This window comes from Mastomys coucha, unplaced genomic scaffold (assembly GCF_008632895.1).
Source record: "Mastomys coucha isolate ucsf_1 unplaced genomic scaffold, UCSF_Mcou_1 pScaffold22, whole genome shotgun sequence".
In the NCBI taxonomy this organism is placed as follows: domain Eukaryota; kingdom Metazoa; phylum Chordata; class Mammalia; order Rodentia; family Muridae; genus Mastomys; species Mastomys coucha.
Window position 1 is genome coordinate 160,441,719 of NW_022196905.1, and position 8,993 is coordinate 160,450,711.

Here is an 8,993-nt window from a genome sequence, read left to right on the forward strand (position 1 = left end):
ATATATATATATATATATATATATGATATTAAGGCCCACTAATGGGTGAGGTAGACATGAAAATGGGATATTTTAATTCAAGGTTTTTGGTGTTAAAGTTAAGGGGGAATAAAGCTTTCAGGAACTGGAGGACTAGAACACTTTATTTTGCATTTAAATGACTCTGATACAACATGATACTGGCATGCTTCAAGTACCCAATATTCACAAAGCATCAAGTAGGTCATTTGAAGCCCACCAAACAGTCCAGAGCTCATAGAATATTACCCCCACTTTAGAAATGTTGAGATCTGACTCAGGAATGGCACCAGTAGCTCCAACATGTGGTACCTCAGGGAGTGTGGCTTTTAATCCCCTGCTTCTGCCTTTGGCATTGTGACGATATCCCTCAAGCACATTTGGAAATTTCATATTTGATGTGTGGGAGTCAAGTGATGGTACTTTAAAGAGATAAGTCTATCAGAAATTCTCCACTGTCATGAATAGACCTACAGTGTCACCTTAGGTTCATTCTCCCTATCCTTGAAGAGGGAGAGGAACAAGGAGAGGGAGAGAGAGGGGGAGAGGGAGAAGGAGAAGAAGAGGGAGAGGAAAAAGGGGGAGAGACAGAGAAGGAGAGGGGGAGGGGGGGAGAGGGAGAGGAAGAGGGGGAGGGGAGGGAGAGGGAGAGGAGGAGGGGGAGGGGGAGGGAGAGAATTTTTGGCTTCCAATGTCACCATCAGCACCAGTAAGACTGGAGTGGAGTAGGCCAGCCCCAGCTCAGGTCTGCAGTCATAGAATTGGGCGACTCCTGCACGCATGATATACAATTACATGTGATGCCATTTTAAAATTTATCTTAATGTTGGAGTGTTTCAATCTTTGTGACTCATTTTGCATAGTTTAAACCTCAAGGACATCATGAAAACAATCTCATGTCACCTGATTGACAACCATTATCAGAATGGTTAATACCTGCTGATAGAGCTGCATTGTCAGCAGCATGGAATCTCCAATGAGGGATAAATATATTACGCTCATAGTTGAGCCTTTATGCCTTTAAAAGATCAATACTGGCAAGCCTCTGTACCAGAGTGACTGAATGGATATGGAAGAACAGCTATTAAGGGATACATCCAGCACAAATGCTCTTAGACTGTCTGGTCAGGACTCATGAGTATCCTCATCAGCTTCCTACCCAGGAAGTAGAGTAGGAATCCACTCCTCAGTACATTCAGCTCTGGCTTCCTCAGCACAATCACTGCACAGAACATACCTCACAGAATAGTATAAACTGACACACTTCCACTGGGATGTGTTAGGTTGCCAACTTTGCCATTAACAATGCAATTTAAAATTTAATGCATTTTTTTAAAAGATAACTAGGTTTTACTAAACTCATTTGATAAAATATTTTTGATTTTCTAATTGACACCACTCTCCAAGAAGTAAAGCTACTGAACTTCTTACTAGAACCTAGTATTTTATGCAAAACCGTTTGGGTAAAATTGCAATAAATAGTTGTTTTATCTATGTAATATTGTCAATAAGAACACAATCAATAATAGATGAATAGATTGTGGAATCCATTCTTCAAATCTCTCTGATGTATAGTTCTGGAAAAACTACAGCCTACATTACATTGAAGATAAGCAGTTGGCAATGTTTTGTCCAGTGTGTCTTGCACCTTCCTTCATCAATGGCATCTCCTTACCCCGCCCTAAGTCAGGACAATGGGATAAGTAAATGGAAGTCATTACTTAATACCCAACAGACATGGAAAAAGAGCTTTCCTAGAAATGATGAAAACAACTGAGGGGATTGCCATGAGGAAAACAAATGAAACTATAAGCTGACTGCTTGCAAGCCATTAGGGTTCATACTTGCTCAGTAAGTGAACAGCAAAGTCATATGTTTCTCCTGTCGTGTTACATGTTGTGTGCTTCTTATGTTTTTCTCCTCAGGGAACCTTCCTCAATGGTATTAGAATGATACTTTGCAATTTATCAGCAACAATTGGAAACATTAATTGACAGTTCACACGAACAGATTTAGTTAGGTTTACAGAGAGAGATAGACTGATTAAAAAAAAAAATCCTATTCAAGTCACTCACTAACTTCCATTGTTGTTTGTCATTAAAACATGATATTAGTGTTTCACATTCATTACAACTGAGGAAACACTGCGAAGGCACTGTGCAAATAAATGTCCATCCTACATTGTGGTTCATTCTTTTGTTCCACAATTCTGTTGCCTTTTCAAGTACATGGCATCATACATTGAGACTTGCAGTGTCATGTCTAGGCTTCTCACCATGGAATATCTGCCCAGTGGTGTTTTTTTCCTCTACTTATAATATCAGATCATCTTGGGGATTTCCCTATGACCTTTTCGTGTCCTGGCTTTTTTTCAAAGACCCTGACTCATTTTCTATTGGCATTTGAATTATAAGATGAAGTTTCCATTGAGTGTCAGCTGAGGGGACATAGTCAAACAGCAAAGGCTGAAAAATGGGCATCTGAGGATTCTTGTCTGTGGGCATCCACTTACTACTAAACTGAATACCTCTTAACCCAGTTTTACTTTTAATGATCATAATTGTAATTTTTACAAAATACCCATCATCATGATTTTTACTTTCTCCTTCTAACTTGTGAAATAGGTCTTATAATTTTACGCATACAAATTATATGCAAACCTACTAGTAATATTTAAAACTTACTTAAGAGGGGATAATGAAAAAAAAAATGTAACTAAGGCAATATTTTTAAATAAACAAATCTCCATCCAGAACTAGAAAAGCATAGGAAAGTTGTTAGGAAGGGCCATATTATACTGGAAATGTTGATTTAAAATCAAACAGACTTTTATATAATCACGATTATGATCCTTAATATTTTGAACTTAAACACCAAGATGAACCATCATGCCTGTACTATAAAACATCATGTGTTTGCCCTTCAAGTTTGACTACCTTAAGGCCAGACATCTTACTTGACCTTCCAACCTGGGCATTCTACATTCTTTGAGCCACTGATCATTCTATAGTCTTCTAGAATGTAGAACTAAAGCCTAGGTTCAGCAGCTTATTCTCTACTGCCAAAGCTTGTTTCTTTGAACTTTTCCCAGTTCCTTCAGCTGGATCAGTTCATCCTGAGGCTACCACCTTAGCAAAGAGCTATAGTGACAATTTTGGAATTTTGGTTTCTTTAAAAAAATCCACAGAAATGTTATAAGGATATGTTTGCATTTTAATCCCAAGTGTGGAATATAGTGCTGCTTCAGACGGTCCACAGTGGGTGACTATGATTTGCTCTAGCGGAGGTGTGATTTTTGTCAGCTACAGATAGTTTCTGACTTTTGGAATTCTAGAGAAATTTTAGAGGATATATCAACCAGAGAGGTGTGGGGTGATGGTGGGTGGTTGATTGTTGTTGGTTGGTTATTGTCAGTTGTGTTGGCTATGGTTTAAGTAGTCATGCACACAGAAGAGACAAGAAAAAGAAATTAGGTATCATGACAACAAAGACCAAACTTGCCCCAATAACTCAACAACCCCGAACAGCAGAAAGTGGTCTCCTTCTAAGGCAGCCCATTTTTTAACCCTTGACTTGACTCAGGGATCTCTTTTCTTTACTCTCTATTCTTTTGTTTTGCTTTTCTCCTGTTAGGGGACTGACAAGCTGATGGAAAATGAGTGGAAGAAAGAAGAACCCACAAAGTAATGGAAGAAGCTACAAAATGCTATCATTTTCCAGGTGAAGACTGGTAAAAGCCTCCATGTCAGACAGGCTTGCCTTTTTTTCTAATCTCGTTACATATTCCTATAGCAGTAAACTGTCTGAAACTTATATCCATGAAAAATCTTATGCCTGCTTTAAACTCACAGTTTTTAGAATAAAACCCAGCATGACAATTGCACTAACATTACAAAATCCAAGTCAGTACAGCTGTCAGCCCATATTGCTGGCCTCTCTATTCAGTACTTTCCTGAACACTGGCTCAACTCAGGCTGCATTAACCTGATTTTAGATCTGTGAGTTAACTATAGTCTCTCAAGTACTGTTAATGTCCTTTGCTAATGATAGGATTAAGATTCCTTAACACAGTATTTGTAGCAAGAGTTTGTTTATTGTGCTCAGTATGTGTTTATTATACTCAAGAAAAAATTTGTAAAATTGATAGTAGAATTCCATTGTGGCAAACAGAAGAAAAATAAAACAGGAAAAGTATAACCAAAACAAGAGGAGCAAACAAAAACACATAGAACGGAAGCTCCATGAAAGAGATTCAGATGAAAGAGATTTTGAGTGAAAACTGTTGTCTCCTAGAAATTTAATTTTCAAGCAAGTAGCAGATGCACACTGGAGAGGCCCAAGTGGTTAGAGGATTTTGCTGCATGGGAACTGGACCGGAGAGCCAAGTAGAAATGTGAGACCAGAATTCAATCCAGACAGAATAAAAGCCTAAAAAACAATTTTGTTTTAGGTCTAGGAAACAAAAGAAGGGTAATTACATTTATGGAGTGAATGTAGGCCAGGCACTCCCAAGCAATCCACTACTCCTTACATGAAACACTGTGGATTACAGCCAACCCTGGCCTAGCATTAAAGAAAAGACACAGTACAAGACAGAATAGGGAATTATTTTATATTTGCTTTGATGCCCACGCCGATGCTACCACTGCGGAAGCTCTAGAATCAAAGACTCCTGTAACAGCTGGGGGCGGGCCAAACTCATCCCTGCCGATAATCACCATTCCATATTTATGCTGAGTTCCTAAGTGAATATGTAGTTTTAGGAAACCATTGAAGAAGATAGGCTTCAATATTTGCTCATGTATGCATCTAGGTTTTCTTTCACTTCTGTAAACCTAAAATGTGCCCAATGTGGTCTTTGTTTTGCAGAGTGTGTTTGCTTGTATATATTAGTATGTTAAACTCCAGCTCCCCAAACTTCCATGTAGATATAAAATCAGTCTAGTTCCCCTCAGAGAAAGCAAGAGACAGATGCTCAAAATAGAAATGTCTCACACACACACACACACACACACACACATACACACACACACACACACACACAGAGACACACATGTACATACACACACATACATATACACACACACACACACACACACACACACACAGAGGAGGAGGGGATAATTTCCCTTTCACACAAAAAAAAAATGCAGCACAACTCTTTCTTCTAAAACGTATAATTTAATCTGATTTGATTAGTAAAGGATGCAAATGGCTGTTTTTCCTACAGATTTTTTTTTTTTAATCATGGCAATTAGGTATTTGATTCCCATCTACCTGTCTATATAGCATCTGCACTTCTTCATGGATTCTCAATTGTTAGTATAATTGCAAAGGCATTTCAAAAGCAGCTGCTCTCCCAGGTGCCCTGCAGTGACTTCTACTAGAAACTCATATCCTGAAGACATGGGTTTACACACATACACCATGTCTCTATGTAGTGTGGAGATTCTGTTAGCTGGAAAATATGTTTCACCTCAAATTTGTCTTCCTTGCATTAATTTTACAGGATGTTGTTTGTCATGAAACAATTTTACTTTGTGTTTCCTAGCTGATAAGAATGTGAGCTAAGTGGACATCCATGTCCTTTTATACTTGTTATTTTTTTACTTTCAAAGAACTGTTAAATTTGCATATGTTTAAATTTTAATAAAATCATGGTCATTTAAAATATATCTTCACAAAGGCTAGAGCGATGAGTCAGTGGTTAAGAGCACTTGATGCTTTTCCAGAGGACCCAGGTCAAATTTCTAGCACCCACAAGGCAAACCACAACTATTTGTAACTCTAATTCCAAGAGATTGTATACACTCCTCTGGCCTAGACACACACATTGTACAAGGACACACATGCAGGCAAAACAAAACATTCACATAAATAAAATTTAAGACAAGTAGAATTTAAGAAAGTAAATAAAATCATTATGTATAATATCATTATGTGTAAGTCATCTTCCTCAAACAGAATCATCCTAGGACAGTTTGCCTGTGAGGCTGGAGTGTGGGAAATATTGTCTTGGGCCAGGTAAAATCACCAATCTTACCATAGTCCATAATTCAAAAAAAAAAAAAATAGTAAGCCAAGAGTTAGTGGAACTTCACAGGACTGAGACAAAGGAAAGGAAACTCTATGGAAAGTAACAGCCAACACTTTCCCATAGCAATGAATCCATTCATCTGAAATTCAGACTTACAGCAGTTTTTTTAATTTTTTCCAATGCCATCAGGCTACAGGACCTGTCATTCTGAGGCTATCTCTGATGCCCCTTTCTACCCAAGGGTACATCCCTACTGCTTTGTGTCCCTAGATCTGTGCTATTCAGAGACCAGAGATCAGGTGGTAGCCTGTTTGCCTTATGCTATTTTCATGGTGCCTATGGAACTGTGGCTTGTCCGTATAGGGAAGAGTATGTTAAATATACAAAGTAGCATCTTAAGGTTCACCCGGAGTCAGGACACACACAATTTTACTGGGCAGGTAGTCAATCAAGTACTGGTTTCATTGGGGAGGTATGGTTACAGTAGACCACAGGGATAGAGTAGGGATGAGATTGCAGTTTCTAATTCTGTGTGACTGCACTTTCTCTTCTTATTCCATGGCTGGGATTTAGAGGCCAACCTTGGTTATGAGGTAGAGTAAATAAGGACTTGGAGGTGAACTTTTAACAGTTTGATCATGGCTCCTAGTTGGTACTCTGGGATAAGCATACTGCCATCCATAGATAACTTGGTTCTCAGTAATTATTGGAAAGATATTTTAAGTGAAAAGAGACTGTTTGATAGATCTCTTTGAGGCATTGACTTTGAATATAAAGGATATTAATGAGAACACTGATTTTGCAAAAATGTATTACATTAAATTTTAATGGTATCTATCCACAGATCTGGCCTTACAGATAATACTAGAAGGAGAACTCCAAAACCTGGAAGAAAGTAACATACAAGAAAACACAAGAAAGAAGTAACTTCATACCAGCAAAAACAAGGGAAGCACACACACGCACACACACACACACACACACACACACACATAAACACACACAAATATACACATACACTAAGACCACAACATCAAAATAATAGGAATTAATAATCACTGGTCATTAATATCTATCAACATCAATGAACTTAGTTACCCAATGAAAAGACAGAGGCTGACAGAAAAAAAAAAGTTTCCAAGCAAAGGGACCCAGTAAGCAAGCTGGAGCAGCCATCCCAATATCTAATCAAATAGGCTTTCACCCAAAATTAATCCAAAGAGACAAAAAGGACAATTTATACTCATCAAAAGAGAAATATACCAAGATAATATCTCAATATATCTATGCCCCAAACACAGGCATCCACATTTATAAAGGAACTAGTCAGCCACAAAGCAAGCCTCAACAGATATAAGAAAGTTGAAATATCTTATCATACCTCCATCAATTAAAGCTGGACTTCAACAACAGAAACACCAGAAAAGTCTACACACTCATAGAAACTGAACAACTCTCTACTCAATGATCTCTGGATTAGGGATGAAATAAAGAAAGAAATCAAAGATGCTTTAGAACTTAATGACAATGAAGGCACAACATACCCAAATTTATGGTACATAATGAAAGCAGTGCTAAGAGGAAAGTTCATAACATTAAGTGGCTCCATAAAGAAAATACAATATTCTCATTCCACTAATTTAAAAGTACACCTGAAAGCTCTAGAAAATCAAATTAAATCAAAACAAAACAACAACAACAACCAAAAAAATCCAAAGCAGGCACACCAAAGAGGTGTAGAAGGCAAGAAATAATCAAAATCAAGGTTGAAATCAAACAGGTAGAGGCAAGACAATTGAAAGAATTAACAAAACCATGAGCTGGTTCTTTAAGAAAATCCAGAAGACAGACAAAATCTTAGTAAAACTAACCAAGAGACAGACAGTATCCAAATAAACAAAATCAGAAATGGAGAGGGAAATATAACAACAGACCCTGAGGAAATCAAAGAATCATTAGGTCTTATATCAAAAGCCTGTACTCCATAAAATAGAAAAACCTTTTTCAATTAACTAATTATTTTATTTATTTATAGCCCAAATGACATTATATGACTAGGCACATCCTCCCCAACTGAGGTTAGAGTAGGCAGTCTTCTGCTACATATGTGCCAGTGGCCACAGACCAGCCTATGCATGCTCTTTGGCTGATGTCTTAGTCTCTAGGAGCTCCCTCAAGTACAGGTTGGTTGACCATGTTGTTAGTCCTATGGGGTTGCAAACCCCTTCTGCTCCTTCAGTCCTTCCCCTAACTCTTCCATAGGGGTCCCTGACTCCAGTCCAATGCTTGGTTATTAGTATCTGCATCTGTCTCAGTCAGCTGCTGGTAGAGCCTCTCAGAGGACAGTAATGCTATGGATTCTCTGCATAACATAGCATCTGTAATAGTGTCAGGATTTGGTGCCTACACATGGGATGGATCCCAAATTAGACCAGTCACTGGTTGGCCATTCATTCAGAAATTTTCATGGAATGAGCAAATGTTTTTGAAAAATATCACTTAACAAAATTAAATCAAGATCATGTAACCTATATAAACAGCCCTATAACCCTGAAGAAAATAAAACAATCATCAAAAGCACCCCAACCAAAAATAGTCCAGAGCCATATGGTTTTAGTATAGAATTCTACCAGACTTTCAAAGATGTGTTAATACCAATATTCCTCAAACTATTACACATGGTAGAAATAGAAGAAACTCTGCCAAACCCATTCTATGAAGCCACAGTCACCCTGACACCTAAGCTACACAAAGACACAACAAAGAGAGAGAATTTCTGACTGATACATTTCATGTACATTGATGCAAAAATACTTGCAAATCAAATCCAGGAACACATCCAAAGCATCATCTAACATGATCAAATAGATTTCATCCAAGGAATGCAGGGATGATTCAATATAAATATAATCCACCATATAAACAAACTGAAATTAAA

General features: G+C 37.8%; 1 protein-coding gene and 1 long non-coding RNA gene across 5 annotated transcripts in view; one reads left to right on the forward strand and one right to left on the reverse strand.

The window, feature by feature from the left end:
* Csmd1 (CUB and Sushi multiple domains 1) overlaps positions 1-8,993 on the reverse strand; it is a 1,620,113-nt gene that overhangs the window by 1,242,445 nt on the left and 368,675 nt on the right. The gene's annotated exons all lie outside the window — the stretch shown is intronic.
* On the forward strand, positions 3,051-7,248 carry LOC116068979. Its single transcript, XR_004109785.1, has 3 exons — positions 3,051-3,304; positions 3,652-3,738; positions 6,900-7,248. It is a non-coding gene; the product is annotated as an uncharacterized LOC116068979 (long non-coding RNA).